The 25,729-nt window shown below is 47.6% G+C and overlaps 1 protein-coding gene across 1 annotated transcript in view; it reads right to left on the bottom strand.

The window, feature by feature from the left end:
* The window catches only part of GRID1 (glutamate ionotropic receptor delta type subunit 1), a 534,516-nt gene that overhangs the window by 501,930 nt on the left and 6,857 nt on the right, over positions 1-25,729 (bottom strand). The window lies entirely within an intron of this gene.

Below are 25,729 nucleotides of genomic sequence, written 5' to 3' on the forward strand. Positions count from 1 at the left end.
CTTATGACTTATGCATCTTGAGTACCAGATCTCATCCCCTGCAGCCAACTTAAGGGCCTCATACAGCCAATTGTCCCTTCTCTCTTGTAGGCAGCATGCTTTCTGCAGAGGCCTTCCATCAGACCACACAGGCACACTGTCATTCCTCCTATCTTTATATAATCATCCCTCCCTGACACCACCCCCCCTCCAAGATTTTGCCTCCCTTTACAATGAGATGTCTACAAAAGGTTGTCTATACCTGCTGGCCCCACTCCCTGTCTTCCAATTCCCTCTAGAACCCACTCCTGTCAGCTTTGGTCCCACCACCACCCTGCAACAGCTCTTGCCAAGGACCTCAAGGACAACTCTGTTGTAAATCCAACAGTCAACACTCACGCATTTTCCTCCACAACCCATCTGAACCACTGGGTGATGCTCATTCCACTCTCCCCCAAAATGCCTCTTGACCTCTCCTCCTGGTTATCCTCCTACTTTCTTTGGTTTTTAATTTAAATTCATATTAGTTAACAGAGTGTAGCGATGGTTGCAGGAGTAGAATTCAGTGATTCATCACTTATATATAGCACCCAGTGCCATCCCAACAAGTGCCCTCCTTAATGCCCATCACCCATTTAGCCCATCCCCCCAACCACATTCCCTCCAGCAGCCCTCAGTTTGTTCTCTATATTTAAGAGTCTCTTATGGTTTGCCTCCCTCTACATTTTTATTATTTTATTAATGTTTATTTATTTTTGAGACAATGCGAGAGACAGAGTGCAAGCAGCAGAGGGGCAGACAGAGGGAGACACAGCATCTGAAGCGGGCTCCAGGCCCTGTCAGCCCAGAGCCCAACGTGGGGCTCGAACTCATGAGCCGTGAGATCATGACCTGAGCCAAAGTCAGACACTTAACCGACTGAGCCACTCAGGTGCCCCCCTACATTTTTATTTTATTTTGCCTTCCCTTCCCCTATGTTCAGTGTTCATCTGATGAATGGATGAACGAATGGGTATTCGTTCACCTGAACAAATGGATGAACTATATATATATATATATATATATATATATATATATACACACACACACGTATGTATATATATATCTGTATGTATATATATATATCTGTAAATATACATATATCTGTAAATATACATATATTTATATGTATACATATATACATATGTATACATATTTTATATGTATATACATACATATGTATACATATTATATATGTATATACATACATATGTATACATATTATATATGTATATACATACATATGTACATATATACATATGTATATGTATGTACATGTACATATATACATATGTATATATGTATATATATCTGTAAATATACATATATCTGTAAATATATGTATATTTACAGATAATATATAATGGAATATTACTCAGCAATCAAAAAGAATGAAATCTTGCCATTTGCAACAACATGGATGGAACTAGAGTGTATTATGCTAAGTGAAATAAGTCAATGAGAGAAAGACAAATATCATAGGATTTTATCCTCCCAACTTTCTTGGCTGCTTCTTCTCAGTCCCCTTCACTGATTTTTGGGGGCATCATCTCACACATTTATCTGTTTATTTGTCTACTATCCACCTTTCTGCACTAGAATAGAGTCTCCATGAGGTCATGTTCGTTACCATATTCATAGTGCCTAGAGCTGTGTCTGGTGTATGTTTGATAAACATCTGTGAAATGAGCCCATTCGGGGAGACTGGACCACCATTCTTGAGGACTAGCATGTGTCCAGTCCTGGGCCAGATGCTAGGGATACAGAGGTAGACATAGCATGGTTCCTGCCTTCAAACATCACTCTCTGGGGGATGGGAGTAAGAGGATAGAATATGGAAACAAATTAAATATAGCACAGTGTTAGAAGCAATGTAGGAGTCACCAAGAAAAAAAATGTTGGAAGAAGAAAAGAGGAACAGAGATGTTCCTTGAGCTGGGTCTTGAAGGGCTGTTAAATTCACTGGATTATAAAGTGAAAGGAAGGCTTTCCTAGGCAGGAAGATGAGCATGTGCAAAGGCACTGAGACATAGAAAGGTGGAGGCATGAGTAGGGAGCAGTGTACAAGTATTCTGAGAACTCAAGCACTGCAGGCTGCTGGAGAATACCAGCAAAAATAGGGAGTATGGAGAGACAATATCAAGGAGGAAGGGAAAACTGGGTTAGGAAGGGTCCCAGGTGTCATGCTGCAAACCTGAACTGGATCCTGAGTCAAGGGAGAGACACCAAAGATTTTCAGGCTCAGATCTGACCAATCAGATTTATGTTCCCAACTCCCCTCTCTTGGCCAAAGGAGTGGATCAGAAAGAAAATATGGTTGAGAAAGAAGAAGAAGAAGAAGAAGAAGAAGAAGAAGAAGAAGAAGAAGAAGAAGAAGAAGAAGGAGGAGGAGGAGGAGGAGGAGGAGGAGGAGGAGAAGAAGAAGAAGAAGAAAGAGGAGGAGAAGAAGAAGGAGGAGGAGGAGGAGGAGGAGGAGGAGAAGGAGGAGGAGGAGAAGGAGGAGGGAAGAAAAGATACCAGTTGAGGTCACTGTCACACTAATCTAGGTAAGAAACGATGACGGTCTGCAATGGTGGGGAAAGAGAATAGATTCAAGAATGCTCAGAAAGAGCTGGGGATCAATCGGCAGAGTGCCACGAGGGAAAGCAAGGAGTATCACCTGGGTGACAGTGGTGCCACCAGCCAAGCCAGGGGGGATCAGATCTGGAGCAGAAACGGTGAGTTCAGACACTGCGTCTGTGAGACAGCCCCAGGCACATACGGGACGGCCTCTGTCATGTCACTGTCTGGTGATCTGATCGTACAAGCAGGAAATACCAACAGCTCCTCTCTCCCCCACCCACCCTGAGCGGGGAGAGAGGAGCAAGTCCTCCAGGAACAAGCACTTCCAAAATAGTAAGAAAATCCAAGGAAGGAAAATGCTGTGTCTGCTCCTGGAGAACTTATTTGTTTTTAACACTCAGTGAGAAGGGTTATTTAGACCAATTATAGTGCATTGTCTTTTCCCTACTCCCTCCAACTATGGTTGTTTTCTGAGCCACCCCTGGGAAAATCCTGCCCAGCCTCCAACTTATTCCTCTGGTGGCTTCAGGCAGAAGTGTGTGTGCGTGAAAGAGAGACAGAGACAGAGACAAACAGAGAGAGGGAGGACCTCAGTCCATACAGGGCGGAACATGCTGCCTGCAGGAAGAGACTGAGTCTCAGCCTTGAGGGGCACAACATGTGAGTATGTTTTCCAGGTAGGAGGCCTCTGGCTTCCTGTAAATTTTCCTGACGTTTCACTTCAGAAGTCAGGTGAACGCAACAAAAACCAAATCTCCAAAGTCAGTTCCCCACATGACAAGATTAAACGACTAGTTTTAGTAGCCAACTCACCAGAAGCCAAACATCCCCTGTCTCTCAAATGCCAAATGGCAATAGCGAGGGTTTTTCCCCAAGTTTTATCCTCATCTTGCTCCTCCTCCCACCCATCATTTGCATATAAACCAGCATGAGAGGGAGGGGCAGGTGGAAGAAGACATCCAAGGCAGAGGCAAGGGCTGAGGCAAAAGCGAAATTTGAAAAACACCTTCAAGCTCTCAGCAAACTGGTTATTCAGTGACTGGCTCTAAGGGAACATTGTCTGACTTTTCTCAAATGGGTGCAGGGCCACTGGTGAGAACATCCAGGGCGTGCCCATCCACATCCATGGGCCGTGTGGCTGCAGCTGGTGGGCCCCAGGAAGGGTTTCAGACAACTGCCACGGAGGACAGACCCATTAGAGACCTCGCTCCCACGCGCCGTCCTCCAAGTGACCAACATGTAACTTCTTCCTCAGAACCACCTTCTGCACATGGTGAACCAGAGGTCCTTAAATGAAGCAGCCCCTCGATCCACCTTTGGAGCCTGGGAGCCACAGCCAGGCATTTCCCAGGCCTCTCTGACTTTGAGAGACTATTTTCTCTCCCCTCCCTAACCCACCTTCCTTGCAGCAGACACCTTCTCCCCAGCATCCCAGCTTAATTCTGAGTGGGATCTTCTATCCCAGAGACCCTTAAAATCTGGGCCATGACAAGGAAGGCCTCAAAAAGTTTTCTGATGGGGAGGTCTTCAGCTTTGAGCTGAGGGCTTTGACTTTGGGCAGGCAGGCACTACAGAGGCTGCAGGGTCTAGTTCATCCTCGGGCCTTACTCCAGCCCCATTCTCCTCAGGCCAGTCCAGGGTCCTAGCCTGGCCAGAGCAGAGAAAGTAATGGAAAGCACAAGGGTTCAGGTCATCAGATCGAGATGGGCACCTACCAGTCTCCAGCAGCTCTGACCCCTTCCCCTCCATCCTTCTCACTCTCCTGGGACCCAGTGGAACACTTAGCCATTCAAACTCACTCAGGATGTCCCTGATGATGTGCCAGGCATCTTCACCAAGGCTATATCCTCTAATTCTTACCACAGCACAAGCAGGAGGTCACTTCCCTGCTTAGCTTTCAAGGGAGGAAACCGGTTCAAAAAGTATCCCTCCCTTGCTGGAGGTCACACAATTTGCAGGTACAGAGCCACAATGTAGTTTTGGATTTCACTTTCCCTGACAGATGATGGTATTTTGTGGAGCCCCAAAGCCCCTTCTTCGCCTTGGCTCCCCCAGTCACTGCTCCAACTGGCCGTGGGACAGTGTCCTTCCATCTATGGGAACATCTTTATGAAGCATGGAGCCATGGCTCACATAAACTCTGCCCTGTCCCAGGCCCATCCATCATCAACAGCCCCAGATGACCCTGCTGGCCCAAACCAGTGAATCATGTCTTAATAAATGTTGGCTAGGATTTCAGCCACCTTAACCAAGACAGATTTGACAGTAAAAAGTCACCACATGACCATCCCCATACAATCCTCCAGGGGATCATGAGGAAGCCCATCTTCCCCCTAAAAAAGCCAGCTTCCTACAAAGGGAGAGGAGAAGGGGACTCGCATTATTCATCAGCCACCCCTGCCCAGATCGCTCTGCTGCACATGGGAGAGTCCCAGGCTCTGAGTCCAGGAAGACTCCCAGCAGGGTCTATATCACTCTTCAAGACCTAGGGCATCACTAATAAAATGGAGTGCCATCAACCCAAAACAGGCAGAGCAGTGTGGGGCCCACTAGGGCAAGGCACAGCAAGAGCAGGGCTAGACAAAGGAAGGGTGCCTCAGATGGTGGCCAAAGGTGAGGTCACCTGCCAGCAAGCCTGTGAAAGGGAGGCTCCAGCTGGTACCTGGGAAGGAGACCCAGGGAACACATGGCCAGCACTATGTGAGGGGTCTTGCAGGGATCACCTCAATTACTTCTCTCCTCAACCACACGAACAGGTATCCCTTTCCCCATTTTACTGACAAATGGCATGGAGCCTCCCGGTAACCAAATGGCTGCCCAGGGTATGCTTGGCCTTATTCTCTCTGTAGGGAAAGTGACTCTGAGATCCCAAATGTTGTCCTCAGAGTGCCTCATACTGACCACATACCAACAACAGTCAGAACCTCTGGTCTGCTGAGCACATAGGTCAGGTCCTAGGGTCAAGGGCAAGGACCATTTGAGGGACCAATGGTGTTAACACCGCGTGCTCCCTGCTCCAAGCTGGGCTGGGGCAAAGGCACAGGCACCAGGAAGCCTTACAGGAGAAAACCCAAGTGCACCTACTCCTAAGTGTTCCCCTGAATACTCCAGAAAAGGCCCCATCTCCTTTTGGGCTAGAGGCAGGAGCAAGGCAACTATCAGAGCCTTCTCTAACGCCTAAGGATGGGCCCTGAAACTGGGCAGTGAAAGTCCTCTGAGACTGAGAATGAGAATCACAATTGGTGCTCCCAAGGGTGCATGCAGCATCCTCCTGAGAAGGGCCTAGGGAAATTGGGGCCAGACCAGAGAGGCCATGGGCCCTGGCAGAGACCTGGTTGAGCTCAGAGCAGGCTAATCTGGAGGATCCAAGATGGCGCTAGGACCAAGGGCAGGCAGGGTGGGAGTCCTTGTTTGGACGTTAGCCATGTGGAAGGCAGCAAGGCCCAGAACTTGAGGCTCCCTCAGGCACATGGGCCATGAGCAGGACAATCTTTCAGACTTGGTGCCCAGGGGGCTCCTGACCAGCCTTTGCTGAACTGGACCAGCCCAGGAAAGCAAAGGTTTCTGAGCATGACCCATTTCCTGCCCCCTCCCAGGTGACTATTGACACCTGCAGGCCCACACACCCTGGCTCCAACCAGTACCAGTGCTCTATTTAAATTAAGTAAAATGTTCTTCATCATCTCTCAGGTCTTCTGACCATTTTGTTCGACAGCAGATGTCCTGAGATGCTCAGCACCAGATGGCGGTAGACATTCCATGGCTTCCTGGGACCCTCCAGCCAAAAGACATTCTGACTGTGACCCACACAGGTGAAAAGTGCCCTGGACTTGGGGGCCTGAAGATTTGGGGAGGCTTCCAGGGGAGGCAGACAGGAGCCTAGTACATCAAGGTCATCCACAACCAACACCACCAAAGAGTGACGAACTAATGGTCACAGACATCTGCCCTGCAGCTCTGGGAAATGTGTGCCAGGCATTGGCAAGAGGTTCAGCATTGAGGGCCTGGCCCTCTGCATATGGCACAGTTCTCTGCCCGGGCTGCCCAGGTGGGTAGGGAGAAGAGAGAGAGGCTGGCACTGGTGGTGCAACTGCAGAGAGCCCCAGAGGCTGGTGTGCAACACCCAGAATGGGGCTCAAATGACCCACAAGACACCTAGAATGATTCCCGTAGTGTCCATGTCATCTCCCAACAGAGGTGCAGGAGCAGGACACATTCCCTAATATGCCCCAAGTCTCAGCGCCAGGTGGGCTTACTTTTGAAGCCCTCACCCAGACCCCCAAGATGTGCTTCGTTACCTGCACCTGCCTATGTGGCCAGCACTCGAGGCCCCACGCTGCACCCTACAGAGCCAGGCAACCAGGCTGCCTGTGGAGCCCTGGGCACGGTCCCACAGGAAGCCAGATAAGAAGCAGCTTCCAAACATACACCGATGTGAACCGGGAGAGGGTGGCAACAGCTCAAAGCTCAAAGCCCCACGAGGAGAAGCGAACACAGGTCTCTCCAGGAGTGAGCTGAGATAGAGGGACAAGGAGTAAATGGTCATGGTGGGCCCAGGAGAGAGTGAGGAATAGACACACCTGTGCCCATGGATATGAGGACGGCTGGTGAACTAGAGCCACAAGCTTCCTCTTCCTTGGAATGTGGCCACTTCAAGCATTTGGTGAAGACTATGGACTTTTCCCAGAGAAAAAGTAGAAAACACATGGGCACACACATACTTGTGCACACATACACAGGCACGCTTTTCCATACCACCTCATGGAGCTTCTAGAGCTTATGAACCCAAGAAGACAGGCCCTGAAGAGAGGACGTCAGATTTATTTTGTGCATTAATAAGAACAAGTATTATTAATCACTTTTTGCTTCCTTACTTATTGATTTTCTGTCTCCTAGGCTAGACTATAAGTTCCATGAGAGCAGAAACCTGGACTCTGTCATTCTCTGAATCCCCAGTACCTAAAACAGAACTTGGCATACAGAAGGCACATAATAAATACTTGCTGGTTGAATAAACAGATCTAGAACTTTCCGCTTGCGCACTCAGAAGCCGCTACGGCCTTGCTCTCATTAATCACCAAAGTGGCGTGGGGCTAACCACAGAAAAGATGTGAACTTCTTTATGAGCTGGACTCGGCAACTTCAGACTCCCTGGCACCAGAACTAGACCCTGGCATCAATTCCACATCAGCCTCCTCAGAAGCAGACAGCCCTGGAGCCAATCGCTAGCCCTTCCTGTTGGGAGTCTGGGCTGAGACGGTAGGGCATGCAGAATTCCAGGGTCTGCAGGTGCTGCCTGGAAGCCTTGCCCTGAGGACACTGCCCACTGGCCCTGGAGCCTAGCATGTGTACCTCTGCCTCTGGGCCTTGGTATTGCAAGGCAGTGGTGGGGGTTCCACACTGCTCACCATTGATATCCACTAATGAATTTCTTTGTGGAAAGGAACAAACTGCTCCACAGTGAGACTGGCCAAGGCCGCCCCAGCGTGCAGGCTGGTGTCTCGGGCATGCTAATTACTGAGCTGTCTGAGTACATCTGATCAGCCTCCCCCACCACTGTTCCATAACCGACACGCTGATCTGTCCCCACCTGATGGCTTCCAAGCAGGCCGGGGACCTACTAATCAACCCTAATGTGGACAGTTGAGAAAGGAAGAAAATTATAACCCTGAGATTAAACACCGTGATGTCAGCTCCTAGAAGATCGTGATTCACTTAGCTTCCTTTGTAGTGCATTTCAAGGACTATTAGCTGAAATCGCTCATTGCATTCAGGTCCCCAGATATAATCCTGGCTGTTCCACTCTTTCTTTCCCATGTGTGACAGAATTCCAGCAAGCCAGCATGACACAATTGTGTGGTGGACGTTATACAGGTGGATTATCAAACTAACACACCTTTGGAAAGCATAAAGGGTATGCAATTGTTTGAACGAATTCAGGCATGATCATTTTCTTAGCATGGAAACACAACCCCTGTGATGGGCAGCAGGGTATCTGGAAAAGGCAATGGAATTTGTTTAACAGCTTTATGGTAGTATAATTGATATGCAATAAATTACAAATACCACAGTGTACAATTTAAAATATTTTTGACATACATATCACCACAGTCAGGATGGTGAACATATTCATGACCCCCCCCAAGTTGTCCTTATGCCCCTCTCTGTTCCTTCCTACACACACCCTGTCCCCAAGCAACCACTGATCTGCTTCTGTCACTATAGAATTATCACTATAATTATCATTATAATTCTAGAGTTCAATATAAATGGAATCATTCAGTATACATTCTTTTTGGTCTTCTTTCGCTTAGTCTAATTGTTCTTAAATTCATCCATGCTGTTGCTTTTACCAATAATTGTCTCCATTTTATTGCTGAGTAGTATTCCACTGCACAGATGCACCACAATTTATCCATTCACTTGGTGATGAACACTTCAGTTGTTTCCTCTTGGGGGCTATTACAAATTCCGCTGCTATATAAGTTTTTGTGTGGACAGGGGCAGCTGGGTGGCTCAGTCAGTTAAGCATCTGACTTTGACTCAGGTCATGATCTCATGGTTCATGAGTTCAAGCCTGCCTCAGGCTCTGTGCTAACAGCTCAGAGACTGGAGTCTGCTTCAGATTCTGTGTCTCCTCCTCTCCCTGCCCCTCCCCTGCTCATACTCTCTCTCTCTCTCTCTCTCTCTCTCTCTCTCTCTAATGCTCTCTCTCTCTCTCTCTCTTTCTCTCTCAAAAATAAATAAACATTTTTAAATTTTTTTAAAGAAGTTTTTGTGTGGGCATAGGCTTTCATTCCTACAAATAGAATGACTAATATGATAGGTGTGTGGCTTGTATAATAGGTAACTATTTAAGGAACTGTGAAATGCCTGGGTGGCTCAGTTGATTGAGCATCCAACTCTTGATTTTGGCACAGGTCACGATCCCAGGGTTGAAGGATTGAGCCCCATGTCGGGCTCTGTGCTGAGCATGGAGCCTGCTTGAGATTCTCTCTCTCTCTCTCTCTCTCTCTCTCTCTCTCTCTCTCTCTCTCTCTCCCTCTCCCTCTCTCTCTCTCTCTCCCTCTACCCCTCCGCAGCTTATGCGCACTTTCGCGCACACACACGTGCTCTCACTCTCTCTCTCTCTCTCTCAAAAGAAAGAAAGAAAGAAAGAAAGAAAGAAAGAAAGAAAAAATAAAGAAAAGAAAAAAAAAACCGTCAAGCCCCTTCTCCAAAGGGGCAGTGCTATTTTATATTCCTAGCAGCAGTGTATAAGAATTACAGTTGCTCTGAACCTCACTAATGCCTGGTATTATCCTCCTTCTTTAATCTCAGCCACTCTAATAGGTACGTGGTAGCTTTTAGTTGCAAATTTTTTTAGTTTATTTATTTATTTTGAGAGAGAGAAAGTGCATGTACGTGAGCAGGGATGAGGGGTGGGGAGAGAGGTGGGGGGGTGGGAATCCCAAGCAGGCTCCACACTGTCAGAGTGGAACCCGACACAGGGCTGGAACCCAGGAATCTGCAAGATGATGACCTGAGCCGAAATCAAGAGTCAGATGCTTAACTGACTGAGCCACCTGGGAGCTACTTTAGGTGCAGTTTTAATTTGCATTTCCCTAATCACTAAGAAGCATCTTTCCATGCGCCTATTTGCCATCCATATATCTTTGTTTGTAAAGTTGTATTCAAATATTTTGCTCATCCTTCATTATGGTGTTTGTTACCACTGAATGTTAAGAGTTTTCTACCTTCTATATGTGAATCCTTTATTAGATATGTGATTTGTAAATATTTTCTCCCAGGCTGCGGTTTGTCTTTTTATTCTCTTAACAGTGCCCTTCAAAGAGCTTAATTCTTAAAGAGGTCTTAATTTTCATGAAATCCAGCCTGTCAATTTTTTTTTTAAGGATTGTGCTTTTGGTGTTTTATCTAAGAAATCTTTGCCTAACCTAAGGCCACGACAATTTTCTATTGTGCTTTCTCATAGAAGCTTTATAGTTTCAGACTTTTCACATCTGTGATCCATTCTTCACTTATTTTTTATATATAGTACAAGGTAGGGATTGAAGTTTCTTTCTTTGCACAAAGATATTTGCTTGTTCAAGCACCATTTGTTGAAAAAAATATACTTTCTCTACTGAATTACCTTTGTGCCTCTGTTGAAAATCAATCATCCATATATGTGGGAGTCTATTTTGGGGTTCTCTATTCTGTTCCAGTGGTCCACCTGTCTATGTTTACAGCAAAAACACACTGTCTTCATTAATGTAGCTTTTTAATATTCTGATGTCATGAAGTTAGTTCTGCAAATTTATTCTTCCTTTTCAAAGTGGTTTTGGCTATTTGGGGTACTTTGCATTTCCTTATTAATATTAAAATCAGTGTGTCAATTTCTACTCCACACAAAAGCACACTGGGATCTTTATTGGGATGCAATGAATCCATAGAGTAATTTGAGAAGAATTGATATTTCAATACTAATGAGTCTTCCAATCTGTAAACATGGTGTATCTCTCCATTGATATACGTCTTCATTTCTTTCAGTAATGTTATATAGTTCTCAGTGTACGGGTCTTGCTGATTTTTGTCAGATTGATCCCTAAGGATTTCACATTTTTATGCCATTATAAATAGTATTTAAACAGTATTGTTTTTGACTGCAGTCATCGATTCCTAGCATATAGATATAATTGATTTTTGTTTATTGATATTTTTTACATTGTAATGTTGCTAAACTTGTTAATTCTAGTAGCTTTTTTATAGATCGCATTGAATTTTTCACCTAGATGATCATGTCATCTGTAAATAAAAAGCTTTAATTTTTCCTTCCTAATCTAGATGTTTTGTTTTGTTTTGTTTTGTTTTGTTTTGTTTTGTTTTGTTTTTGGCCTAATTGCACTGGCTAAAACCTCAGATACAATGTTGAACAGATACAGTGAGAGTGAACCTTTCTGTTTTGTTCCTGATCTTAAGGAGAAAGTACTGTCTTCATCATTAAGTAGGAGGTTAGTTGGAGGTTGTTCATACATGCCCTTTATAAGATAGAGAAGTTCCCATATATCCCTAGTTTGCTGAGGGTTTTAATAGAACCAGATGTTGGATTTTGTCAACTGCTTTTTTTCTGAAGCACAATCATATGGTTTTTCTTTTTAAATCTGTACTCATGGGGGAATCACATCAATTGAATTTTTAGTGCTAAAGCAAGCTTGCATCACTGGACTAAGTAAGCCCCACTTGGTCATAATACATTATCCCTTTTATATGCTGTTGATAACATTTTGTTGAGGTTTTTATGGGTCTGTGTTTATAAAAGATAATGGTTTAGTTTTTTGGTAATGTCAGTTTTAGTATCAGAGTAATACCAATCTCATAGCATTCCCTTCTCTTCAATTTTCTGGAGGACCATATAAAATTGATAATATTTATTCCTCAACTATATGGCAGAATTCAAGAGTGAATCCAGCCTGGTCTGGAGTTTTCCTTCTCACAGATTTTTTAACTATATATTCAATTTCTTTATCAGATAATAGGACTGTTCAAATTTCCCATTTCTTCTTGAGGGTGTTTTAGTAGTTCGTGTCTTTCAAGAAATTAGTTCATTTCAGCTTGCTTGTCAAATCTGTTGGTGTAAAGTTTTTCACAATAATCCCTTATTATTCTTTTAATGCCTGTAGAATCTGTAGTAATGCCACTTCTCTCATTCCTGATGTTGGTAATTTGTGCTTTCTCTTTTTTCCTGATCAGTCTGTCTAGAGGTTTATCAATTTTATCTTCAGGAAGAACCAGCATTTGGTTTCATATATTTTCTCTATTGTTTTTCTGTTTTCTATTTCTTTGCTTTCCACTCTGATCTTTTTTTTTTCTTCTACTTATTCAAATTTCATTTGCTATTCTATTTCTAGTTTCTTAAGTGGAAGGTGAGATCATTGATTTGAGACCTTTCTGCCTTTCTAAGAGGCAAAAGAACTTGAAGCCACATAGACATCAGTTTTTGTAACTTTTTGGCTACATGACCTTAGTCTAATTAAAATAACATGTCTGAACTTCAGTTTTATCATCTGGAAATGGGAGCAAAAGTACCTACCTTTTTTTAAAGTTTATTTATTTATTTTGAGAGAGAGTGTGTGCACAAGTGGAGGAGGGGCAGAGGGAGAGGGAGAGAGAGAATCCCAAGCAGGCTCTGCACTGTCAGGAAAGAGTTCAGTGTGAGGCTTGAACTCACACCGTGATATCATGACCTGAGCCAAAGTCAGACACTCACTGACTGCGCTACCCAGGTGCCCCGAAAGTACGTACCATTTAAAGCTGTTATAAGAATTCGTTGAGATCGAATTTCAAACCCAGGACCAAATTTTAAATCCAATACTAGCACAGTAATTCTTCAATATGTGCTTCTTACCTTCCTATCACAAGCAATCATCCCCATCACCTCCTTGGGTGACACCTAAGGGCATATAAGTACCCCACAGCCACAGATACAGAAATTGATGCAGTCACAAAAGTCCAGCAGACCTGATCTATTCATTCAGAGAGTGCAGAAACCAACTCCCAAACAGAACCACCTGTTCCTGTGGATTAACTTTAGAGGTACAACCAGAAACCCAAAGACAACGTTCCATGACACCAATGGGCTTTGTGGGCATCCCAGAGAATAACCAAGAAAAGGTATCCCTAGGCCCTTTCAACTCACCTTAGCATTTAAACCTTCAATTAAAAATCCTCAGAGAGGGGCACTTGGGTGGTTCAGTCGGGTAAGCCTCCAACTTTGACACAGGTCATGATCTCATAGTTAGTGGGTTCGAGCCCTGCGTCGGGCTCTGCACTGACAGTGCAAAGCCTGCTTGGGATTCTCTCTCTCTCCCTCTCTGTCTGCCCCTCCCCCCTTCTCAAAATGAATAAATAAACTTTAAAAACAATCCTCAGACAGCACAGATCTTTATGGATTGTAGTAGGGAAAATATGGTCTGGATCTGTGACCTCAGACTAGTTACTTAATCTTCCTGAGGCTCAACTTCATCACCGGCAAAATCCGAGACATAGATGGAGTACCTTACCCAAGTTTGCATTAGCTACAAAGGGTGGCCTCAGACAGTCTGCACCAGAGCCCAAGCGCTAAACCACCATCCACTGCTGCTAATTACACTATCCTCCCAGGGTTTCGTGAGATTTAATGAACATATCCAAGGGGCCCAACACTGAACAAGGCCAGGAAATGTGAGATCCCGGGAGGAACCAGAGGACCGGGGAGCCACAGGCAGAACAGGTGACATTCGCGGCAGCTGCACAGGTGGGGAGATGCACTGGGGCCACTCTTGGGGCTGCTCTTGTTCCAGTGGAGATATTTACACTGCAGGAGGCACCACGTCTGCTCGGGCTGAGCTGAGCCTCGAGCTGATTTGCACCTGGAATTGACTATTATTGATTCATTTCCATATGGCAGCTTCACGGGAGAAATAATTCAAGAAGCGCCCACCACCCATTTCTAAGAGCTTCTACTCTGCACCTGCTACCTAAGACGTGCAAGTAGAGATGCCAGAGCCATAGGAACCACCGCAGTCCTACTAGTGGTAGGGAACTAAGAAGAAGAGATCCGCCCACAGTCCACTGATTGGTGATGGTGGATCTGGGTGGAGACGAGGGTCTCCAGGCTTTTGCCCTGCCCTGTCCTGCCCATCTTTTGCAGGCCCAGGAGACAGATCCTCAAAGAGCACTGATGAGTGACACATACATGCTCAAAGTGACACATGGGACAAAGTGAATATTAGAGTGAGCATGTGTGGCCACACACACACACACACACACACACAGAGAAAAGGAAGCTGTGGCTGTTCCACCGACAGATACCTCAAGAAAATGTCAGTGGTGCCCTCAGGGCAGGAAGGTGTGCACAAAGGGGAGGGTGTGCAAAAGGGAATTTGATTTTTAGTTTGTACAGGTCAGTGTTTACCCCTTCACATATTCTCATTGCCAGAGAAACCTATTTACTTTGGGGAGCCACTGAGAGCCCTTGCTTTGGTGCTCTGGGTGAGGGGGGAGCTTGCAGCTGATGTCACCTTCCAGGCCCTTCATTTTTGTCTGCAAACTTACCTGACTTTATCTGCCACAACCCCCAGACTCAGACATTTGATGCTTTACTCAGGCCCGTCTCCTCCCAGGGAGACCCCTCCTTGTCTCCATCCACCCAAATCCTCCCTGAGCATCAGGGTCCAGCGTGGGTTTCCTCGTGATCCAGCCCCAGGCTGGATCCACTATACCCTTAATAATCCTCTGCGTCACCATCTCGTCCCCACCTCGAAGCAGACAATAAATACTGGAGAGTGGGACATGCGGTGTGGCACTAAACTGACTCCCCAAAATAAAAAGCCCTGATGTGTGTAGCACCTGCTGATCTCCATGGTGTGAATACTCACACATGGCCGATTTCTGCTACCAAAGTGCTGTCACTGAGAAGAGGCAGCCCAGTGGTCCTTGTAAGCCCATGCACAGGGTTCCAGGGGACCATGCAGACCTCCACCCCTCACTGCCCCTGTCCCAACACAGGTGGGGGTCCAAGCCTCACTGTGTCATGGCCACAGCCTGGCTTTATGGCCAGGGCCTCTGGTCACTGCAGCTCCAAAGTGGACCCCCTGGGCGGAAAGCTCCCACAGCCCCTGTTCCAGTACTGGCTGTCCCTGGCACACCGGCCCTGTCCTGCAGGTCCACCTGCTACCTCATACTCACTTTGATCTCCCCCCACCACAACAAGCCAGGATAACTGGAAGTTCACAGAAGAATTTCACCTTGAGCTGCCCTGTGCCCTCCAGGGAAACCTTGTGCCGACGTGGAAGGAGGGAAATTTATTGATCTTCCTCAGTGACTGTTAGCAAGATTCATAGCCATGGAATACATTCATCTGCACCTATGACTCTAATTACCACAGGCATCTGAGATGCATATATGTGTGCATGCATGCTCGTGTGTGTGTGTGTGTGTGCGCGTGTGTGTGTATGAGCCTCCAGATCTCTGGTCCTTTTACTTCTGTTACATCTAACCCATTTCATAAAATAAGCATTCGCTCAGTAACTCCTCCATGCTCCCAGCTCCCTGAGGGTGGTCCCTCTGGGAAGTCTCCGCTCCCACTTGGCAGTCCTGGCTCCAGGACCATCTCTCCCATTTGTCTCCTAGCCCTGGGTGTCCTGGTACCTTCCTACAGTTGTTAGTCTGGGATGCTTCCACATCACCCCTGCCAAAACGTGTCAGTGGCTCGCCATGTTAAACTCCCCCCTCTGAAGGACGCAGAGTGGGCTGAGTCTCCCTGACTGCACCCCGCCTAGTAGCCAGGACACGAGGAGTCTCAAGGAATAATGAGAACAGGCTGGAGAAAGGAGGTGAGGGACAGACCTTGAAGGTCATAGGACCACCTGAAGGGGTCTGAACTAGGCTCCTGAGGAGGAGGGGTGCCACTGTCAGGCTCTAAGCAGAGCGCTGAACTCAGGAAGGTGACTTTTGGTGGCAGGGTGAAGAATGAATGGATGTCTTCCGAAAGGTACAACATGTGAATCTACACCACACACACACACACACACACACACACACACACACACACACGTGCGCGCGCGCACACCCACGCACACAGGCTCCCAAGAGACCACACTCTTCTCCAATAACCTCAGAAAGCAAAGTGGACAAAGGTGGAAACAACCCAAATGTCTACTGACAGAAAAATGGCCAAATAAAATGTGTTCTGTACACACCATGGAACATTATTCGGCCTTAAAAAAGAAGGAAATTCCCACACATACTATGACATGAAGGAACCTTGAAGACATGGGACTGTAAAATAAGCCAATCACAGGCAGATAAATGCTGTGTGATCCCACCTGTGAGGTACCTAGAGCAGTCAAATTCACAGGGACAGAAAGAGGGTGGTTGCCAGGCACTAGGGGGCACTAGTGTTCACTGGGGACAGAGTTCTGGTTTTACAAGGTGAAGAGTTCTGGAGATGGATGGTGGTGATGGCTGCTCAACGCTGGGAATGTACTAAATGTACTGAGCTACACACTTGAAAATTACTCCAATGGTAATTTTTATATTGTATATGCTTTACCACAATAAAAAAAAAAGGCAAAAAAAATGCAAAGTGGGAAGTTCCCAGTGTTGAGAGATGATGCAAAGATCTTGGGAGAAGGGGAAGCCTTTGATTATGACTTGTCACCCAAAGACTCTTGCCCCCATTGGAGGTGAACTAGGAACAAGGACCTTTCCTGCCACAGTGCCCCTGGGGGACTCTGAGACATGGGAGAAGTCCCTTCTAGTCCAGACCAGCTCTGACTGGTGGACAGCTCCTAATTCCTGAACCACCTTTCCTGACCAGAGGCCCTGCTCCTGGGGCAACTTAGAGTGGACTGGACTCCTCGACTCACATCAGCCCTGCCCCCAGGCCCATCCACTGCTCCTGCTGAGAGCTTGGGGTCCCTCCTCTACACGCTCATGTCAGCCTGAACTCATCAGCACCAGACAGGCGTGATCCCTTCAAAGCAAGACACAGGGACCACCCCCCCCCACTGCCCGCCCCCACCGAGCGACCCAAATTCCCAAATCGTTTCTCACGAGAGCTGCGGCTGACCTCAGAGGGCCCCTGCTCCATTTCATCTGGTTCTCTGATTTTGGATTTTGGCCCTGAATTTCTGCCTAATCACATTTCTCCTCAGTAACATCGCAGCCAAGAATTTATCTTCCTCCAAGCCATCAAAAAGCCGGGGACCAGGACAAGGTCTGTTCTCCTCCAAAACACTTCTCTCCCTGTGTGCCTTATTTTGGTACCTGGCAGCTCACCACCATCCTTCTAGATTCCTAATTAGAAAACAGAGTCCCCTGGAACTCGGCAACCCTGCTTTCTAGCAATACCTCCCACAGAAATACGCAGACACGTGCACGAAGCTGTACGTTCCACGCAGAGCCGCCTGCAAGTGCACAGTAACTAGAAACCACCTAAATGAGGAAACGGATCAATAAAGCCCACAGTCCACCCTGCGGAATGCTGGGCGGCAGGTGACGAGAGCAAGCGAGAGCCAAGTGGGCCGGCACGGAGTGAAAAGCTCCAAAGCACCCCAAGCGGAAAGCTCGACACAAAACAATACACGAAGCATGGTCCTGCTTCTGCTTTTGAAAAGAGCCACGTGCATGAATGTGAACATCTGCACGTATGTGTGACGTGACCAGGAAAGTCCTCTAATTACCTCTCAAGAGGAGAGCAGGTATGTGGGAGAGGGAGAAGAGGGAGCGTGGGGGGCATATAGTTTTCCTTGATGCCCATGTCGTTTGCGTTTTTTCAACAAGAACAGATTCATTTCCTGTGTTACTTACAGAATTAAAAGTATCTTCAAGGAAAAGAAAGCAGAGTGGTCTACCTTTCCATGTTTCCTCACCACCCTTAGGATACACAGCCCCTCAGCCACCTGGTTGGGCACTCCATGTCAGTCCTTGATCCCAGAGACTAGACTCCAGCCAGGCATAAACCTAGGCCAGCCCAGAACATCTCTGTTTTCTCTCAGTCTGGGCCCCACACCTGCCCTCCACCCCCTGCCCAGGCCTCCTCACTCCACCAGGACTCAACTCAGCTCCAGCAGGCCTCCCCAGGCTCTGCCAGGCGGGCAGAGCTCACCCCCTACAGCTCAAATGGCCCTCATCGCTCGACCTCCATCACAAGCCTTGTCCCCACTCATGGCAGTTACCCTTGGGGCCAAGGAGGCAAAGGCCGCACCCGCCTCACTCACCTCCAGCTCTCCACACAGCACCTGGGCCTCACACAGCACCTGGAGTTCAATGGGCATCTGTCCGATGGAGCCAGACTGACTGGGTACAGGAGGCCCCGCTCTGGACAACCAAGAACGCCAGAACAGGTATCCACAGATTCCATGACCTCTTTCAAAGCCAGCCTGCAGGAAGCTCCCATAGGGCAGTCCGGCCCCTGCCCTCTGGGGCTCTCCTGGTCCTGCAAAAATGGGACCTGCTAGGGACCCACCAGACCATGAGAGGGCTATGCTCTGAACAGTCAGCGAACTGGGCTCGACTGAGAAACAGCCAAACAAAGCCCACCTCTGCACGTGCTTTAAAGCGAGCCAGGGCACCAGGGTGGCTCAGTCAGTTAAGCCTCCAACTCTTGGTTTCAGCGCAGGTCATGATCTCATGATTCATGAGTTTGAGCCCCGCATCAGGCTTCATGCTGACAGCGTGGAGCCTGCTTGGGACTCTCTCTCTCACCCTGTCTCTCTGCCCCTCCCCCACTCACTCTCCCTGTCTCTCTCCCAAAATAAGTAAATAAAAACTAAAAAAAATAAATAAATAAAGTGAGCCAGAGCTACCGCCCATCTGTCCTCGGTCCCTATGGCATAGATCCGGTTGCTCTGGGGGAATCCTTTGAAGTGCTGCAGAAGCCTGGTCCCTCTGAAGAGCCAGTCACCCGGCTTCTTTCTTCCAGAAGACTCAGAGCCCTGCAAGCCTCCCTTCCTTGCTGCCAAGGGAAGGTGGTTGCGGGGGTCCCTGCCACCCTCCCAGCCAGCACAACCACGGTGGCCCTGTCTTGATTTTCTAACTGCCACTTTCTTAACCTCAGCATCTGTGAGCCTCATTAGAAGCCTCTGCAAACCCTCTCCGGATGTGCACAGGAAAGAAACAAACAAACAAGCCAACAGGCAGACAAGGCAACCCAAAACAATTAAACCAAAAAATTAAAAGACAGCATGCCAGGCCGATGTGAGGAGGTAGGTAAGGACAGCAGGCAAGTCCTCATGGGCACGACATCAGGCCACTTGGAAGATGACTTCCAGCAAGGAATTGGATAAACAGAAACCCACAGGGAAAGCAGTGTGTCAGGTGTGACCCTAGCTTCTGGTTCTGAGTGGGCTTGTCACCACTCCCAGAGCCTCCAGTGAGGTGGACAGCTGCCACCAAAATCAAAACTCCCAGTCTTCTTCTTACAATGGAGAATGGCCATGCAATGCAATTTTGTGCAATTTCGTGCAATTTCAGCTTTTTCACATTCCAGGATGAGGCGACCAAGGAGGTCAGGGTTCCGTTCTCAAGCATTGCCGCCGGGCAGGAGAGTTCCCACAGGAGGGCAGGCCTCCGTGTCACAGCACACATCTCACATCAGAAGAGGGGAAAGCCGACCACGGACACGAGTCACCCCTGGCCAGGCCACCTGAGTCTGCATGTCCCAGCCCCACCCACCCTTCTCACGGATGCCTCACTTCCCAGCACTTGGTCATGTAAACTGCCGGCCCCCCCAAACCTCCCTCCTGTTGAGCACGCCATTTCACATCCTGATTGTTCCTGGGATTTCCTTGCCCCCTCCTCTGCCCGAAACCCTCCTTGCTCCCAGCTATAATTCAAACTCCACCATCTCCCTGGGCAGTTTGTTCAGCACTAGGCTCAGAGGCCAATAAGCTGGTGCTGTCCTGGGTACTGAGGAGGAACAGGAACAGTGAAAAGTGGCCTGGGGTCACCGGGAGCTCCATCCTTCAGACCCAGCATTTCATTTCGACTTCCCCAGAACCCCTGAGGTAGGCATCTTTATTATCCCCATTACCGAAGGGAGAAAACTAAAGATGAAAAAGATTTGTCCGCGTGCCCAGAAATAAGTCTGAAGAAGGCTGAGGCAGGAATGACACCCAAGTCCTCCAGCAGGCTCCCCACAAAACCAAGGCAGACACTACAGCCTTCATCGTGATATGAACATTTGTTCCTCCTGGGAAACTGTGGAGAGAACTTTCAGGTGAACTGAGCCTGTTTGAACTCTCGTCGGGCCCTGGCCTCCAGATACACAGAATCTCCCTACACACCTGCCAAAGGAGGAAAATATAGGCAGAAATTCAGTGGGCTGAACACACCGGTTCACTGCTGACACTGGAGGAGGGCGAGTCTTTGGCCTTGTACATCCTTGGACTCCATAGAAATTATGTATCACTGTTGTAACTGGAAATTTTAGACAGGCTTCCAGTTATGGAATGAGTAAATCAGGGAATGAAAGGTACAGCACAAGGAATATAATTTGTAATAATGTTATACCTTGACAGAATGCTGCTACATTTGTGGCGAACACACCACAACGTACAGCCTTGTCCAATCACACTATGGTGTACCTGGAACTAATGTAACATTGTGAGTCAACTATACTTCAATTTAAAAAAATCTCAAATAGGGACACCTGGCTGGCTCAGTCGGTTAAGTGTCTGACTCTTGATTTCAGCTCAGATTATAATCTCACGGTTTGTGAGTTCGAGCCCCACATGGGGCTCTGGGCTGACAGTGTGGAGCCTGCTTGGGATTCTCTCTCTGCCTCTCTGTCTTCCCCTCCCCTGCTCGCTCTCGCTCTCTCTCTCTCTCTCTCTCTCTCTCTCTCTCAAAAATAAATAAATAAAATAAACCTTAAAAAAAATCTTTTAAAAAATCTCAAATAGGGGTGCCTGGGTGGCTCAGTCGGTTGGCATCTGACTTCAGCTCAGGTCATGATCTCACCGTTCATGAGTTCGAGCCCCACGTCGGGCTCTGTGCTGACAGCTCGGAGCCTGGAGCTTGCTTCAGATTCTGTCTCCCTCTCTCTCTGTCCCTCCCCACCTCTCTCTCTCTCTCTCTCTTTCTCTCTCAGTAATAAATAAACATTAAAAATTTTTTTTAAATCTCAAATAAACAAATGCTTCCTAGAAGAATAAATGGGCAATGAAATGTCCCAAAATACAGATTCCTTCATTCACTCTCTTGTCGAATATTTAATGAGCACCTACTATGTTCCAGCTGCTGTTCTAAATGTTGACTATGCAGCATCATTCAACAAAACAGACCAAATCCCTGCCTGTACGGAACTCACATTCTAGTTGGGGTAAGACACACATCAAAAAATAAATAAATGGCAGTGGATTTAATGAAAACAAATAAGGCAGGAAGGGAAAAGGGGTGCCAAGAGGAAAAAGAGTTCATCTTCAAAAGAGCTAGTGAGGGAAGGCCGATGGGATTAAAGCCAGGCCCTGAAGGTGAGGAAACAGCCTGAAGATATATAACTTCTTGGTGGGAAGAGTGTCCCAGCAGAGAAAACAGCCAGCACAAAGGTTCTGAGGCCAGACTGCATCTGGTATGTTCACATAGCAGCAAGGAACTAGAGCGGAATAGATAGGATTGGGGGGAAAGGGGCCATGACAGTGGGCAGGGCAGTGGCTGTTACTCCCGTACAAAATGGAAAGCTCCAGTGGCCACAGTGGACCTTTGGGTTAACATCTCAGGTTCCCACAGGACACTTCACACCTTCACACCTTCGGGTGCCCCAGTACCTTCCTGCCTCCTGAGACTCCCAAGGGGAAGGATGTTCCAAAAACTGTTTCAGAGATCCTGTCCGGATGCAAGCCAAGCCAGTCCCACCAGCCGCCCACCCACAGAACCCTGCTGTAGCCTCCAGCCAGCCAGGTCAGCGCTGAGCACCAGGCAAGAGAAACCCACTTCCCAGGCCTCAGCTGAGATCCCCTTGCAAAAGGCAAAGGAAAACTTTTAAAGCATAAGGTCCCAACCCCACTACTGTGTGTCAAGCACATGCTAAAGGCCAGGTCCCACCACCAGCCTAGGAGGGAAGTGCTGTGATGCGCATCTTACAGACCAGGAAAACCAAGGCTTCAAAGGGTACACGGCTCCCCCAGGATGCAGTAAACAGTGCAACAGGGACTTGAACCTAGTTCTTTCTGACACTACAGCCTGTGTTCACAATCACCCCAATGAGAAGGCTTCTCTGTCCAGTGACCAGATGTCAGAGCTCTCATCCTGGCTGGAGACGGCTTTGGCCTGAGTACCAGCCACGGTTGCCAAAGGGCTTCCCTGTCTCCCCTTGCCCCTCCCCTGCCATCCACATCTCCCAGTCCCACTTCCTCTCTCCTGGCCAGCCACACTGACACTCTAGGTCCCTAAGAACCCTCTTTAGGAACAGAAAGGCAGCTACAGGGAGGCTGCACATGGGCCCCAGGCACAGGGCCTGTGGCCACCCAACCAGTGCTGAAGTGACTGGGGCCAAGGACAGGTGACCTACAATTCTTTCTTCAAAACATATGTTGCTATATCTGACAATATTCTACCCCTTCATTGGGCTGGTAGTTACTCTGGTGCATACATTTGTCAAACCCATAATATCACACACCTAAGGAGTATATTTTATTGCATGTCAGTTACACCTCAATATAGTTCATTACAAAAAAATGAAGGCGCTCTCATGACATTGCTGGGTCCTGTTAGGAAACAGCCATGCTTTCCCTGACAGAACGGTAGGAGGTGATTTAACCGAGGCCTTGAAGAGGACACGGTATTTCATTTCACCAAGGGGCGGGGGACAGATCCAATCTGAGCCAATGGTCTTCCCAGATGTTGGGGCCACATCACATGGTACTCTTCCTGGAATTCTGGCATTTAACAACAAAACCTATTTCCTCTTGTGTGCTGGGGTCAATGGGATCAAAGGAATCAGGACCAGCAGGAGAGGGTTGACAATGGGGCCATATCTGTCTTCCAAGGGGGACTTTCTGGCATGGTGTAGAAGAGGAAAGCACAGAAGGTCTGGCCAAGTTCTTGCTGTGGTGGCTACTGTGGCCTCCAGCTGTACAAGGGGGCATATGTGGGGGCCAGTGCAGGCTTGTCTTCCCGTTCTTTATCCATGCCTGTATCAGGCCTTTCCTCCCATCCCCAGATGCACTCTGGAATCTGGCAGAGGGGTGAGGGAACTTCAGACTTAATGAACTTTAATCTTCTAGGGAATGCTACAATTAACATGCCCTGAAGTATAGTTGCTTTGTAATTAGATGGAAGAACAAAACCCAAAACACTCGTCCTGGTAAAGTTATTGTCGAACTTCTTGGTAGGTTTCCTAGCAATTAAACTCACTTACTCATTTCATCTAGAAAAAGCATTTATTACTTCAATTTAAACTAATGCCATAATGATACAATGTGTGTTATTAATGAGATCCTCAGTTGTCTGGCCTGCTTTGCCAGGGGCCAGAAAGAAGACGCTGTTGGTGCAGAGCATTAAAACAGCATTTGGTCTGGGGTGTCTGGGTGGTTCAGTCAGTTAAGCATTGGAGTCTTGATTTCTGCTCAGGTCATGATCTCACAGTTTTTCAGATCCAGCCCCACACTGGGCTGTGTGCTGACAGTGCAGAGCCTGCTTGGGATTCTCTCTCTCCCTCTCTTTCTCCCTCCTCCCAACTCTCTCTCAAAATAAATAAATAAACTTTTTTTAAAAATAGCATTTAGTCCAAATGATTCTTTCTTCTGGGGAGTTTCACTTCAAGAAGACTCAGGGGTAAGGTCCAATGGCTGACGGATGTTTGCTATGAAAACCAGTCAGGCTGTCCGGCTGAGGAGGTGTGATGGCTCACTAGAGCCACCTGTGACCATGTAGTGAATGTCCCCTGCAGGCGAGACACCTGATCCCCAAACTCTGTCTCCCTATGTACCAAGAACACAACCAAGATGTGGTCCAGGCCTCAGAACAAGCCACAGCAGAGATTCACCAGCTCAGAGGCCAAGAGAAAAGAAGCAGCAATGGGGCCCTGCACTGGCCACAATTCCTGAGTAAATAAGTCTGACCGAGCACTTAAACATGTGCCAGGCGCTGGTCTGAGCCCTTTGCATGTATTAACTAAATTAATCCCCACACTGACCCTATAAGCAGGGATCGTTATTTTATCCCCACTTTATAAACAAAGAGACTATGGCACGACTTGGGGGATATGCCCATTGTCACAGCTATAGAAGCAGAACTGGGATTCAACCCCGGCAGACTGTTCTTGAGCCCATGCCCCTAACCGCTACACTCAAGGTAATCCTGAGCCAGAGTGGAGGGGCAAAGAGCTGGACCTCTCACGGCAACCCTCTGCAGAGGCCCTGTCGCCACACCCAGTCCTCCGATGGAAGAGCGCCATGTACCTCCACTCCCGGTTCCCACACACAGTTTGCTATTATCACACAGACCACCTGCTTTGTGCCACAAACTCCGCTGAGTGCTTGCTCTCATAGCCTATGAATTCCCATCCCCTTCCAGAGGTGAGGAAACTGAAGCTCCAAGAAGGTCTCCATGGGCAGTAAGAAGGAGGGAGGGCTGGCAAGCCACATTTTTTTTCTGTTTACTTATTTTTTGTACTTGGTACAAAACTCAAAAGGTATTTTTTTTAAGTGCTGTGAAAAGCAGATCTCCCGTGCCTGTCCCAAGTCATTGTGTTTCTCTCTCTAAAACAACATTTCACCACACGGATGGTGTGTGTACTCAAATACATATACACAAGCTTGCTTTTACACCGAGCAACCCTCCACACCTTTGTTCTCACTTTGCTATTGTCAGCTAACAGCGTCACGTGTTTGAACTCTTGCCTCACGGTACATAAAGAACTAGTATTCAACTATATATGTATATCCTAATAGATTAACCAATTTGCTGAAGATGAGCATTTAGGTTGTTGGCAATTTCTGCTGTTACCAACAATGCTACAATAAATCTTTGTGTATTAAGAAGAGAGTCTACCTGCAGTGTTTGCCATGCGGACCCAGAGGCGGTGAGCACAGCCGTGATACCCAGCTTTGGGAATCAGACGTGGCCAGCCCCCTGTTCCTCAGCTGTATGACCTAGAGTGAGCCTCTTTACTTCTCTGAGCCTCAGTTTCCCCGTAAAACAGGAATGGTGCGAACCCACCTGGAAGTGTTGCCAGGAAATGATGTAAGCTGGCGCTGTTAAAGTGCCTGCATCGTGCTTGGCACAGAGCGAGGGCTGGAGAGACAGGAGCTGTTACTCACTGACACCTAAGTCACCTGGGGCATTCAGGTCCTGCCCGCAGCTTGGACTCCAGGCCTGGGGCTTGTCCTCAGTCTAATCACAGTTCCTCTCTATGCGTTACTTCCTTCTCTTTCATGAGCAGCCAGTGAGTCTGGACACAAGAGCTGAAGGACTGGGGCCATCCAGAGATGAAGACCCCCATGTCCTCTATCTGCCCTCAGGCCTCTGAATGGGCATGAAAAATAGGCCCAACGGCACCACCCGAGGTAGCAAGGTACAGCTTCCAGGGATTTCTGGGGGTCCTAAGCTCACTGTGAGCCTCTAAGGCCTGCCTGGACTATAGTCCAGCCTCACCCCTGGCCACTAACCACAATCCAGGCAT

The sequence above is a fragment of the Panthera tigris genome, chromosome D2, assembly GCF_018350195.1.
Source record: "Panthera tigris isolate Pti1 chromosome D2, P.tigris_Pti1_mat1.1, whole genome shotgun sequence".
Classification (NCBI taxonomy): Eukaryota; Metazoa; Chordata; class Mammalia; order Carnivora; family Felidae; genus Panthera; species Panthera tigris.